This window comes from Triturus cristatus, chromosome 9 (genome assembly GCF_964204655.1).
Source record: "Triturus cristatus chromosome 9, aTriCri1.1, whole genome shotgun sequence".
Lineage (NCBI taxonomy): Eukaryota > Metazoa > Chordata > Amphibia > Caudata > Salamandridae > Triturus > Triturus cristatus.
Window position 1 is genome coordinate 878,319,668 of NC_140592.1, and position 15,052 is coordinate 878,334,719.

Below are 15,052 nucleotides of genomic sequence, written 5' to 3' on the forward strand. Positions count from 1 at the left end.
GGCAAGGTGCAGCCTGTGGGTACCTAGTCTTGTGTAAATCAAAAGTTGTACTCCCTCAAGAGTGCTGAAACGAATGAGGGGAGTACGGTGGTGAATAGAGAATATTGCTGGCATAGTGAGATGGGCGATCAGACAAGCCCCCATCGCCAGTCTTCATAAATGTTTCTTTTCTATTTCTATTCAGACATACGAGAGAGCCTCGTCCAGACAGGGTGGTGACAACTCCGGTGGCTTAGAACATAAAAAGGTTTCGCAAGTGGGTACGTGTAAACAGAAGGTTCTGCAGAGATGTAATGTTCTCAGTGTTGGCGCTGCAGCGATACTTTATACATCTGTTCTCCCTTTTGTATTTGTATTAGTTGCCTGAGACCACTGGTCGCTGCCTCTTGCTTTCCCATATATGTCTTTGACGTACCTTCTTTTACTTTACAGGTGAGGGGGCAATCTAGGTTTGCAAACGCTGATGTTTAAGATAACGCAAGTGTTTCATTTTACCAAGAACAGGGTCTCATAGGTGTCTTGTGTTCTTTGCTTTTCAGATCTCCCTCCCTGCAGTCCCCATCCTTTCCTTCCCCCGCTCGATCACCCCAAAAGTCCGTGTACACACACACGCCGGACTTGGGGTCATCCAGAGGTGGGCCCCCCTAGAGCATCAACACAGCCCCGGGGACATCGGAACGGAGGAACCTGACAGAATTATCGGCCCAAGAATTCTCTTATCCTCCCGGTTGTGTTGACGGCTACAATGGCTACCTTAGACGATGTCATGGCAACCCTAGCCCTGATGCAGACGGAGCTAGCGGCTTCAAGGAAAGAAACTGCGTCATTGCATTCCCGCGTAGATTACATGCAGCGCAACCCATTTAGTGTGGGTGGCCCCTCCACGCCTACATTAGTGGTGGTGGAAGTCCCGGTCTCGGTCCCCTTGGCCCCCCCAGAGAGGTTCCACGGGGATAGTAAAAAGGTCCAGGTTTTTATGACCCAGGTATTGCTTCATTTTACCTGCAAGCCCAAGATGTTCGCGACTAACCAAGCCCGAGTCGCGTTTCTAATATCGTATTTAGGGGGAGAAGCCGCCCAGTGGGCAGTCCCGATTGTGAGAAATTACGACCCTCTACTATATGATTGGGATACGTTCAGAACAGCATTCGAAAAAACCTTTGATCGAAGGGCAGAAACGTTCTCTGCGGATAAAGATCTCCTGGAGTTGAGACAAGGATCTTTGGACTTGGTCAGCTACCTGAACAACTTCCGACGATTGGTAGCCGAAACCGATTGGCCAGAAACCAAACAATCGGTCATATTCTACCATGGCCTTACCGACGAAATGAAGGACGTCTTGGCTCAAATCGAGCCTCAACCAAGTACGTGTGCTGCCCTCATCGATTTGACACTCAGGCTGGACCATCGGTTGAGAGAACGTAAAGGCGAGCACCCACGAAAAGAGAGGGTAAACCCATGGAGCGAGCGAACAGGGCCCCCAGAGAAAACCCTCACCAAACCGGAACCTATGGAAATAGGAACAGTAAGGGCATCTTTAACCCTGAGCGAAAGAGAACATCGGCGCAAACAAGGATTATGTTTGTATTGCGGCAAGAAAGGCCATTACATACGGGAATGCCCTGTGAAACCTGCATATGGCCGGAATCGTTTCGGGCAGATGGCAACGGTAGCAACCGACAAGGGGGAGGAAAACTGCCGCACCTGAGAACGATAGAAGGGAAGTTCTCAGGTACAAGTACCATCCCTTCGGTGGATTATTCACTCTTCCGGGAAAAAGAACATTTTTTCATAACGCTACACATAGACATCAACCAGGTGCAACACCCTGTCCGAGCCATGGTGGATTCCGGTGCTACTGGATGTTTCATGGATAAACGGGAGGCAGTACGACTAGGAGTACAACTCCTCCTCAAACCCACCCCAGAGATGGTTTACGCAGTGGATGGCAAGGAGCTGGAGTCAGGACCCATACAACATCACACTCCGGAGTACGAACTTACGTATGAAGGGTACCATCGGGAATGGGCATTGTTTAATATCATCCAAGCCCCTCAATACGGAATCATACTGGGACTCTCGTGGTTGCAAAAACATGAACCCATCATTCACTGGGCTACTAAGACATCACAGTTACGGTCGGCATATTGCCAGATGCATTGCAACTTGGATCCCGTCCAACCAGCGACAGTGCTTGCCACCTGGCACGGGGTAGCTACCTCTGCTGAGAAAGAGGTGGCGTTACCAGACTGGTACCTCTCCTTCAAGGAGGTATTTAGCAATAAGAAGGCGGAAGAACTCCCTCCACATCGAGAATTCGATTGTCGCATCGATTTGAACCCTGGAGCCGTGATACCCTGTGGAAGGATCTACGCTCTGACCATACCAGAAAATCTGCACCTACGAACGTACCTAGACAAATACCTGGGATTAGGATTTATCCGTCCGTCGCGGTCACCTGCAGCCTCACCACTTTTTTTTATTCCTAAAGCCAACAGGGAATTGAGGTGCTGCATCGACTTTCGCGCATTAAACGCTATCACGGTAAAAAATCGCTATCCCCTGCCGTTGATTCCAGTTCTCCTAGAGCAGGTGAGAGCTGCAAACATTTATACGAAACTGGACCTACGAGGAGCGTATCACCTCGTTCGAATGCGCGAAGGGGATGAATGGAAGACGGCATTCAAGACGCGGTACGGGCTCTTTGAATACTAGGTGATGCCCTTTGGGCTCTGTAATGCGCCTGCCGCCTTTCAATTTTTTCTCAATGAGGTGTTGCGAGAATTCCTGGATGTGTTCACAGTCGTTTATATCGACGACATTCTCGTGTACTCCATTACAGAAGAAGAACACATTTCCCATGTGCGACAGGTGTTACAACGAAACCTGTTGTTCTGTAAGCTCACAAAATGTGAGTTTCACGTTACCACCGTAGAGTTCCTCGGGGTGATGCTTACCCCCTCGGGACAAGTCATGGCAGAGAGGAAGGTGAAGGCAGTGGTTGAATGGCCCCGTCCCCACACGGTGAAAGACATTCAAAGTCTACTGGGGTTTGCGAATTTCTATCGGAGATTTATCCAGAACTTCTCCAATACAGTCGCACCCCTCACCAAATTGACCAGAGTGAAGGTTCCGTTCATCTGGACGACGGAAACCCAAGAGGCATTTGATCGCTTAAAGGAGGCTTTCACGTCTGCTCCGGTTCTAGTCCATGCAAAACCCGAGTTGCCCTTTTTTGTCGAAGCAGACGCTTCAGAAATAGCCGTGGTAGCGGTGCTGTCACAGAGACACGAGACGACAGGATACCTCCATCCCATAGCCTTCATGTCCCGCAAACTGAACCCAGCGGAACAAAACTATACTATCGCTGAAAAGGAGCTTTTGGCGATCAAAGACGCATTTATGGAGTGGAGACATTGGCTAATGGGGGCTTCGCATCAGATCACGGTATATACCGATCACCGCAACCCCCAGTTTTTAAGAGCAGCTCGACACCTGACCCCGCGACAACTCCGATGGACGTTGTTTTTCGCAGAATTTAACTTTATAGTGACCTTTCGCCCAGGAGTGAATAACCGGAAAGCAGACGCCCTCACGAGACAGGAGACCCGTCAGCACAAAGAGATGGTTACGGAAACCGCGATCATAGAACCTAGTCGTGTGGTGGGGATCGTGGCCACAGACGACTTCTTGGACAGCGTTAGACGAGGAATAAGAACGGTAAAGTGGAGAACCTGGCTTTGCTTTCACCCAGAGTGGAGGTTACATCAAGGCCTCCCCATGAAAGGACGGCAGTTACTCGTCCCCTCCAAAACGTTAAGGACCACGGCGTTTGGGTGGTGTCACGCCATTCCGTGTGCGGGTCATACTGGACAACAAAAAACCTTGGAAAGAATGTTAAGGCACTTTTGGTGGCTCTCCATTCGTCCAGACATCCGGAAATGGGTACAAGAATGTTCCACTTGTGCTCAGATGAAATCGGATCATAGAGCACCTCCAGGATTGTTACAACCAATGCCCACTCCAGAACGACCCTGGGAACGAATATCCGTGGATTTTATCGTGGGACTCCCCCGGGATCAAGGAATGACAGCCATCATGGTGGTGATAGACTACTACACGAAAATGGGCCACTTCATAGCCTGCAGACAGGCTCCCACCGCGGGACAGTTGGCCGTACTCCTGCTTACCCATGTGGTCCGCCTTCATGGACTTCCGCTAGTCATCGTGTCCGATAGGGGAGCCCAATTCACTTCTGGCTTCTGGAGAACATGGTGTTCCAAACTCCAGGTTACCTCTTCCCTGTCGACAAGCTTCCATCCCCAAACGGATGGCCAAACCGAGAGGCTGAACCAGTCTTGAAGCAATACCTGAGGTGCTACGTAAACAAGGCCACAGAGGCGTGGGTGGAGTGGTTGTGGTCTGCAGAAATCGCCTACAATAGCGCCACACACTCGTCCACCAGACACACCCCATTCTTCAGTACATATGGGTTCCATCTTAGATTCACCCCGTTACTTATGCCTAACACCGAAACACGACGCCCCGAATTGTGCGATAGACTAGTGTTTATGCGGAAGGTCCTTGCACAGGCGAGAGCAAATTTACTGAAAGCAAAGGTCCAATACGAAGGACAAGCAGACAAACATCGGAGACCGTGTACAATAAAGGAGATTGGGTATGGCTGTCAACCAGAAACATCCGGTTTAAAAGGCATAGTGTATTCAACCCTAGATTCATCGGACCTTATCAGGTCGTGAAGCATGTCAACCCGGTGGCGGTGAAGGTGCGACTACCTGCACATATTCGCATCCATCCAGTTTTTCATGTTCCTCTTCTGAAACCTGCCAAAACACCACCCAACAGGAGGCCAGCTCCTGTGCTAGTCCAACAAGACCAGGAATATGAGGTCAAGGCCATCCTAGATGCCAAACTGGTACGGGGTCGGGTGCGGTACTTGGTCTCCTGGAAAGGGTATGGGCCGGAGGACGATTCGTGGGAACCCGCGGAGGCGGTCCACGCTCCCAGACTTGTAGCTAACTTCCATAGGTTGCACCCTAACAAACCTGACGGCCGTCGGTGATCCTCGGAAGGGGGATGTGCTGTCAGGACCCACAGAACAGCGCACCGCCGGCCAGGACTTACTGAGGGCTGTGTACGTTTCACAGACAGACTACACATCCCGATGGGCGTTGCGAGAGATGCAGCACGTAACTCGCGTCACGCCCGTCGAGAACGTAAGAGGGGAAAGGTCGAATCCATCGGAGCCGATAATTCTTGTATCCAGAAGCGACCAGGAAGCACGGTGTATCGGTGACGGGAAACGGAGCCAGCACGAGCGAGAGAGTAGGAAGCGGTACGCCGGAGTCCCCGATGTCATAACTACCGAGTGTTTGTGGCCGACTTCTTCTTTCGGCTCTGCCGCGAGCTAAACAGAGAGACGAAGTCTCAGTAAACCTTATCCGTTGAAGGGAAGCTCCCGGAACATTTGCATTTGAATCGCCCCTCTGTTGGAGAGACCGGCGGGTCTCATGCAGAGGAGCAGTGACAAAATCTTGGCCAAAGTCCACGTACAGTAAACGCATGCAAACAAACAAGTCAGTTTGTGGCGTGTGAGAGAACCGAAGGAACTATAATCCTATGGGGGCAAGGTGCAGCCTGTGGGTACCTAGTCTTGTGTAAATCAAAAGTCGTACGCCCTCAAGAGTGCTGAAACGAATGAGGGGAGTACGGTGGTGAATAAAGAATATTGCTGGCATAGTGAGACAGGCGATCAGACAAGCCCCCACCGCCAGTCTTTATAAATGTTTCTTTTCTATTTCTATTCAGACATACCAGAGAGCCTCGTCCAGACAGGGTGGTGACAACTCCGGTGGCTTAGAACATAAAAAGGTTTCGCAAGTGGGTACATGTAAACAGAAGGTTCTGCAGAGATGTAATGTTCTCAGTGTTGGCGCTGCAGCGATACTTTATACATCTGTTCTCCCTTTTGTATTTGTATTAGTTGCCTGAGACCACTGGTCACTGCCTCTTGCTCTCCCATATATGTCTTTGACGTACCTTCTTTTACTTTACAGGTGAGGGGGCAATCTAGGTTTGCAAACGCTGATGTTTAAGATAACGCAAGTGTTTCATTTTACCAAGAACAGGGTCTCATAGGTGTCTTGTGTTCTTTGCTTTTCAGATCTCCCTCCCTGCAGTCCCCATCCTTTCCTTCCCCCGCTCGATCACCCCAAAAGTCCGTGTACACACACACGCCGGACTTGGGGTCATCCAGAGGTGGGCCCCCCTAGAGCATCAACACAGCTCCGGGGACATCAGAACGGAGGAACCTGACAATACCCAAAAGTGCCTTTGATGTAGGGGTGACTTCAAAGCAGCTCTCTGAAGTGCACAAATATCCCGTTCAACCCAGTCCTCTCTGCCAGGGTTTTTTGTGAGGGGGGTAATCAGTCCTTTGTGTGGGTACAGGACACAGCCTATTCAAGTTAAGTGTTAGCCCCTCCCTTCCACCCTTCCCAGCCAAGGCAATCAGAATACAGATGTATGTAGATGGGTACTCAAACACTTCTATCCTTCCTGTGTGGTTGGCGCCTAGAGGGAATGCTCAAAGTGTAGCTGTCACCTACCTCAGAGGTGTATTGGAAACAGGCTGTTAGGCACCCTGAGCAGTAAATGCAGAGAAATGTCCACTTTCTAAAAGTGGCATTTCTTAAAGAGTAATGTTAAATCCATGTCACCAGTGAGGAGGATTTATCATTACCATTCCAATGATATGAAACATTAAAAACTACTCCTCTCTGATTCGGAATTACAGCTTAAAAGTGTATTAAGGAATTTCCAAAGCTAGTCTAAGAGAGGGGTAGGCCTCACAGTAGTGACAAAAGGAAATAGGCTGTTTGCCCCTACCAGGACATGCAAAATATACCAATATATATGCCCTACCTATTATTTACACAGCACTCTTCCTTTAGGGCTACCAAGGGCCTATCCTAGAGGGTGACTTATGTGTAATAAAAGGGGAGTTGCCAGCTTGCCAAGTAGTTTTAAATGCCAAGTCGAAGTGTCAGTAAACTGCACACAGACTCTGCAGTGGCAGGCCTGAGACAGGTTTAAAAGGCTACTTGTGTGGGTTGCACAATCAGGGCTGCAGGTCCACTAGTAAAATTTAATTGTTAGGCCCTGGATATATGGTATACCACTTTACGAGGGACTTATAAATAAATTAAATATGACAAACAGGTGTAAACCAATTATACAATTTTTAGAGAAGAGAGCACATTCACTTTAGAATTGGCTAACAGTGTAAACTAAAATGAAGGTTTTATTCGATTAAAAAAAATAATCATACAAGTGTACATAAAACAGCCAACTCTTCACAGTTATGCAAAAATACAATAATTACGGAGGAAGCTAACACGGGTGCACTTTAAAAGTAAATAGGGCATCCCAGTTAAAAGAAACCTAAAAACATCATAGAACATCAACACAAATAACCAGCCCACAAGAGTACCCAACTTATGCCTTAACTGTTTGGGAAGAAAAGCGCAGATAACAGGACCACCGGCAAATAGTTTGACACATTAAAACAAATTTTATATGTCGCTAAAAGTTGTAAATATAAAAGAGTAGGCCTAACCTGATAAAAATCTGTAGATAAAAAAAGCAGCCTTAAAAACATATGACAGAGGATTTTATATAAAGCACAAGTACAATTTGCAAAGTATCACAAATCAGGTTTCAATCACAAATTGAAACCTGATCACAAGTGCATGCAGGCAATTCTTTTTAAAAAAAAAAACATTTTATTATCAATACTCAAATAAAACAATACAAAGAAAATGGCTTGGTACATTAGATATTGCATTTGTCGTATTAGTCCGTTGCACGTCATTTACACAGGCAAAGCAAAGTCACAAAACGCCATAACTTACATAGTGGGATGTATCAAAATGAAATTCCCTGAACATCGGTCCTGGCCACTGCTATGTCCCCTTATTGGGCCTATCCGATTATTCGCTCAGGTCAGGATCCGAGTCTGGTGGTGGAGGGGCACAGATGTTACCAAGAAATGAATTCCACCTACCCCATACCCGTTCCCACTTTTTGGGACACCCTCTGTGTATAAAAACTGCTCTTTCGGCCACCATTGAGCTGTCCATGTCTTGCATGCAGGCAATTCAGTAAACTTGCACCAAGTACCCTCTGGATATAGCAGCTGGTGAAACAAACCCAATCTGAACTACGTCAGTAATCGACGGTGGTTTGTCATTTCAAGGAGGAGATGTGGCTGTATCCCAGGTACTGATTTTACCATAACATATTTCTGATATGTCTGTTTAGCCAGTGCAGAGGCTTCCCTCTCGGCTGTCACCCTGAGATGAAAGGCCTTCCTTAACCAAACGATATCTTGTTTGATAATGCTCAGAGGGTTAAAAAACATAATTCTTGCCTCCCAAGGGCTTTAAAATTCTCCTTAATATAGGTCAACCAGGGAATACTGTGCATGTTGTCCAATTTCAAACAATCCCAGATAATTAGCCGATTAAGACTTAATTAATCCTTTAACCAAATAGTACACCACAATAAAAGAGGACGCAGATGGATGAAGTCAGCAGTATAGCTCGCACCGCGCTAGTCATGTAAAATCTCGGACTGGGTACATTGTTCCACCCCTAAGAGTGATAGGTGCTGATGCGGTAGTTGATAAAAGATTGAATATAAGAATTGTTAACTTGAGTGACAAAATACTTGATGATGACATGAATAAAGTGCTTAAGAAAGGTTTGAGTTTCTGTCCATCAGCGAATTTGGATGTTGATCTTATGAAGATTGATATATATAAGTTTGCAAGCTCAAGCTTAAGAAACACTTTCATTTACAGGAGAGGACAGAAGTTGCTGTTGGAACAACCGCAGCAAGAGGAGATGATTCTATACAAGATGCCATCAACACTAATATCTTACTTTCATTAACAGCTGATAATGATGAAGAAACTAGTGTTAGGGAATTGCTAGCACATTTGAGTATAGACACAGAATATACTACCGATAGTGGACTGAAAGCTAGATCAAAATGGACCCCTAACTTGCCTGCGGATAACTGCTGCGATCTATTTTTTAAGAAAGTCTGTAGGGATTTGGATAACATCCCTTATAGGAGAATGAAGAATAGATGGGTAGCTACTGATAACTTGACTTCAGGGGAGAGAAGGGCACTCAAAGAGTTACTGATGATGAATCCTTGATTATCAGGGAAGCAGATAAAGGGGACTGTGTGGTGATCATGAATAGGATTGACTATAATAGGGAAATCTATTCACAACTTAAGAATAGGGGCTGCTATTGCCCCTGGACATTAATACCATACCACGCATTACAAATGAGATCAATCAAAATATCAAGATTTGGTATGATCAGGGACTTATCTCTTTTGAGGAGTACTTGTTTCTGAAAATAGAGAACCCAAGGTACCCCTACCTATAAACCCTGCCAAAATACATTAAAAAGCCACTTTTCCACCAGGCAGACTGAACAACTTTCTCAATTTATTGATGTTTTCTTACAACCCTTAGTGGTGAACTTGCCATCTCATATCAAAGACACTAAACATATTCTCAACCTGATGAGTGATGTTGTATGGGAAGAGGGGAGGATTATGGTCACACTGGATATGGTCTCGTATACGAATATACAGACGGAGTTTGGACTGATGGCAATGACACACTTTTTAAGCAAAAGACCAGCACAGTTGTCACATACTGAAATGTTGCTTCAAATGATAAAACTAACATTGGACAACAATACTTTTGAGGGGAACTGTACCATCAGATCAGCGGAACAGCAATGGGCTCCAGATTTGCTCCTTCATACGCCAACCTGTTCATGGGTTGGTTTGAGGAGGAGAGGGTCTGGGGCCGGTTGAATTCCCGGTGGTCACAGTACATACACTACTGGGACAGGTTCATAGACAACATACGTATGCAATGGATTGGCTCTATGATACAGCTCCAGGACTTTGAACGATATTTGTATAACAACCCTTACAACAAAATTTTCACATTGAGCTCCTATACCTACAAGATTCAATTTTTGGACATTGAACTGTATATTCATGAATCTAGAATCATGAGCAGGATGTTCAGAAAAGAAATGTCTTTTAATGCATTATTACATGCCAGTAGTGCTAACCTTAGGCCCCAACTACAAGCAATACCCTACGGGGAAATGGTTAGGGCCAGGAGAAATTGTAGTACAGATGAGGAATTCACCAAAACCCTGGCTGACATTAAACAGAGATTTTCCATTAGAGGTTATGATACAGACATAATTAAGAAAGCCAGTAGTATGGCCTCCAAATTGGAGAGAATGGAGACACTATCACATAAAAAGCCAGAGACAAACACCAAAAGGGAAATGATTAAACCAATTATTCCCTATGGCAGTCATACTGCGACATGAGCAGGATATTGAATAGATATTGGCATTTACTGAAGGAAGACAGCATCCTTGCACAATACATAAATGAGAAGGCAAATACAACCTTCCGAAGAGGACAAACACTTAAGGGACTGATCAGTCCGAGTTACCTAGGTACTATCAGAAATATGGGCACTATTCGATATGCAGATTAGCTAAAGAGACAACAAGATTTAGCTACAATAACAGTTGCTTGTTTTATATTACCAATAATATCATGTGCACTACACGATATGTTGTTTATATTTTCATATGTAGATGTGGTAAGATATACGTGGGCAGTACAATAAGGATGTTGAAAGATAGGGTAATGGGGCAGCTTAGGGCAGTTAAACAGGGAGACCCTAAGTATCCTTTTTCCTTCCACACGCTCACATGTGACAAGCAAACACAATACAGGACTTTTGATTATCACAGACTTAAAGTAGTTCCCCGTAGGGAAAGGGGTGTTAATCGAGAATTGCATTTGAGACATCAAGAAGCAATATGGATTCTACGCCTGAACTCAGTAGATCAGGGACTGAACATTGATCGAGAACTGCGCCACTTCTTATGTGCTGTTCTTAACAATGATTTTACTGACTTCCTGCTCATTAACAATGTAAATGATATGTGGAAATTTTCTTTTTAATGTGCAATAACATTTGGTGTGACGTATATACAATATAATTTGTTCACATATATATTGTAATCATGCACTAGAATATGAATCTGCCCTCCAGTGATGAGTATGGTTTTGGTGCAAATTTTGTGGGAGTATGTGAACTGCCAATTGATTGTAAGCATACACGTGTTTATTCATGATGTAGATAATTGATGGAAGTATATGATTGTATTAAGGCATGCCTTGATTGGGCAAATTTAATGATGGATTGAAATACTGGTACCAATGTAGGAGCAACTTTGTGTGATGAACATGTTTAACATTAGTAGTGCAGAGACCAGATAATCTTCTCTGCCCATTTGTCTCTTGTACTCCTTTTACTCTCACCTCCTCTACACACCTGCTCGGATACTCTTAATGCATGCGGCATTCATTTTTCAAGACTAGCCAAACAAACCCTAAAGCCTAATAACAGGACATAACCACCAATATATTTAAGAGAAATAGTTGGTTTAATATGACTTCCCAATACGTTGTACATGATTCTTTTGGGAACTTTAAGATGGCCACCGTACTCCACTTATATTATTGCACTCTGTCCTCTATTCTGAAGTAACTGGGTGGATTACGAAATACGGATGTATTATATCAGATTATTGATGTAAGGATATTATTATGTGTGTACACCGCAGTTAGTTGCTAGAATTTTCTTCACATTGCTAACGTTACAACAAATTTCTTCACTTGTTGCGGCTTCCGATATTGTAAGATGGCCATGTACTATGTCCTCTATTAAGAAAAGACTTAGTAGATCACAAATTAATCATCTACAACAGTAAAATATAGATGTTGTGTGTATACTCTGCGGTGAGTTTTTGATACAATATCAACTGCATTTGGAATTAATTTTCCTATATTCGGTTTTGACTTTTGCCACTGTAAGAGGCCGTCGCAGTTCTGGTTACATGGGCGTACCTTCAACGTGAGGAACGTCGTTCATTTCCATACTACTTAAGTCGATTACAATGGCGGCCATCCTCCACGCTGTTATTCGGTCTTTGCGTACTCTGCGGACAACAGACTTTTACTGATACACTTGCGGGACAAATAGTAAGTACTAATGTGACCATTATGATATAGTAAGGATTATAGTATGTGGTATACTTGCCGGTCGTCTTATGTGGGGCCCTAATGAACTGAACTGAACTGATATGTCACTCCGTTATCACTGGCAGTGCTTATTGGGTTTGGGAACTCGTATGCGTGTATTAATACGTTACTCCAATATTACTGGCCGCGTTCTTTGTGTTATGCACAAGCTTGTATAAATATTTATCACATGCCTGTTACATGCCTGAGCTGGCTAACTGATTTTCTAACCAACAGGACACAAACAATCAACCTCGGCCCATATCGCTCACAGACCACCACCATCACCAAGGGGGTCCCACAGGGCTCCTGCTTGAGCCCCACATTATTCAATATCTATGTCACCCCCTTGGCAGGACTACTAAGGAAACTAGGCTTCACTCCCATTTTGTATGCCGATGACACGCAACTCATTCTGTCCTTCGACAAATCAAATACACACATTCAAGACATCTTTTCGGAAGGAATGAAAGGCATCGCACAATGGATGAGGGATCATTTCCTACAATTGAACACCGATAAATCAGAGATCATGTTATTCGGAGACGCAAAATTAAGATGGTCTCCTAATTGATGGCCAGAGGAATTAGGACCGCCCCCGCCCCCAAGGCAGACAGTAAAAAATCTGGGAGTGCGAATTGATCAGGATTTAACACTAGAGGAACACGTAAAAATCACAGCTAGGACTTGCTTTCATACTCTTGGCACTCTTCGAAGGGTTTTTCCTTTACTACCATCAGCTGCCCGAAAAACACTAACCCAGGCACTGATTATCAGTCGCCTGGATTACTGTAACGCCCTACTGATCTCTGCGAAAGAAAAATCCATAAATAAACTTCAGATAGTCCAGAATACTGCAGCCCGCCTAGTGAGCAACGCACCTCCTAGAACACCCTCTGCTCCTCTTCTCCGCAGACTCCACTGGCTCCCAATAAAAAAGAGAGTCAAGTTTAAGATCTGCTGCATGGTGTATAAATCATTACACAACATGGGCACCAGCTATCTATCCCAAAAGTTGGTCAGATATACACCGACCAGGCCCCTTAGGTCTAGCCATCAAGCCCTTCTCTGTACCCCCGTATCAAATTGGTGCATATGGGAGGCAAAGCTTTCTCTCACCTAGCCCCCCGGTACTGGAATCAACTCCCTATACAGATCCGCCAGTGTACAAATTTCCTAGCCTTCAGAAGACTTCTGAAAACTGAACTGTTCTAATACTCTTTGAAATGGCCACAAGCAGTCTCATCGCAGAGATACCCTACGTGGTGATTCAGGCGCTATATAAGACACATAAATAAATAAAAATAAAATAAATAAATAAGTGTACCAGTAATTTACCCTTTTAATACTGGTGGCGTTTTCTGTGCTTTGGAGCTCGAGCTTGTACTACGTGCCAGTTACACGCATGGCTCCCGAATTATGATATTGATTAGCGTGCATTACAAAGAAGCTAGTAGGTTGCGCAATCACAATTGTATATACTGGTGGCCAGTTACGTATGGTTATCCTTGCATGAGGAAGTAGTGAATTATAGTTGCTAAGGCCATATGCTTTCACAATATGTATTTATTCATGGACTCTAATAGCACTGATAGACAGAACTAGAGTACAAAGGTCTGACATGTGATGGTTTACACGTTGTTTGATGCCCTGTTGACAGGGCTTGTCCGTGCACAGGTAACTACTTGTTAACCATATTTGATTGCTGGCAGTCTTATGATCTCTGATGAGACGTTTACTTTGACTTTTAGATTTCCTAAACCCTGGACTTGAGACAATTGACATTGGACATAAGGTAAAGAGTTGACCATCTGACCTCTTTGCTTCACTGTACATACTAGATAGCTCAAGGGTAGTACATCCACTAATAGATACTTTTTCTTTGCCAAATTTTTATTATATACTCAACGGTTACTTCTGATCTAATAATATTTAATTCTAGTTGACCTAGTGAGTATGAGTTTATTACTCTCCCACCATTCACGGTCTTATAAATATTACATGGCACTGCATGTTTACTTTTTCGCACAAAATTCGCACAGTGTTGGGTATGATGAGACCTAGATACACGTGAAATTGAAATTGTTACACGATTAATTCAACACTACCAACTGATAGCACAGATTCTTTTACTACTACCAATGACACTCTTTGGTGAAGTTTCGAGCTCGTATGACCCTGGTGACGGTTATCACAATAAGATAGAAGATATCTCATCCTGATTAAGTGAAATGTTCGTGTTTTAGATGCATTGCACTGATGAAGTCTGCTGTGACTGAAACAGCTCTAGACAAAACACGTGTTGGCATATGAGCATCGAGAAAGACATTGGAATAAAAGACTTCTGAAACCACGACCTCAGTCTGTAATTCTGTGTGCATGGATGCTTGGAGAAATCGTTTCATAACTTCTTGACTTTGCCCCTATTGAGAGGGAATGGTTGGCTTCCTCTCCTCGTGAACCACCAGATGGACTATTTGCATAATCATACGTCTTATCTTCTGGACTTTCAAAACAAAGGTGTAGAGCGCGCCTAGTATACTTAGCCATTTTCTTGTTTGTCCCACCCCTAAGAGGCCCCTGAGAAATCTATTCTCTGCCACCACAATTAGGCCTAGGTTCACATAGCCCCAGATTTCACAACTGAAGGTGGAGATTGGGAGATACTAGATCTTGAGCATAGTTTTCAATGGCTTTTGACCCAGACAGGAGGAGAAGTCATTTACGCTGACAAACACTCTCTTAAGGCTCCCAGTGTTCTTTTTTTAATAGGGTTTGCCAACTGAGACCTGAGCCTATTAAAATTCCTAAGTAGGTAAAA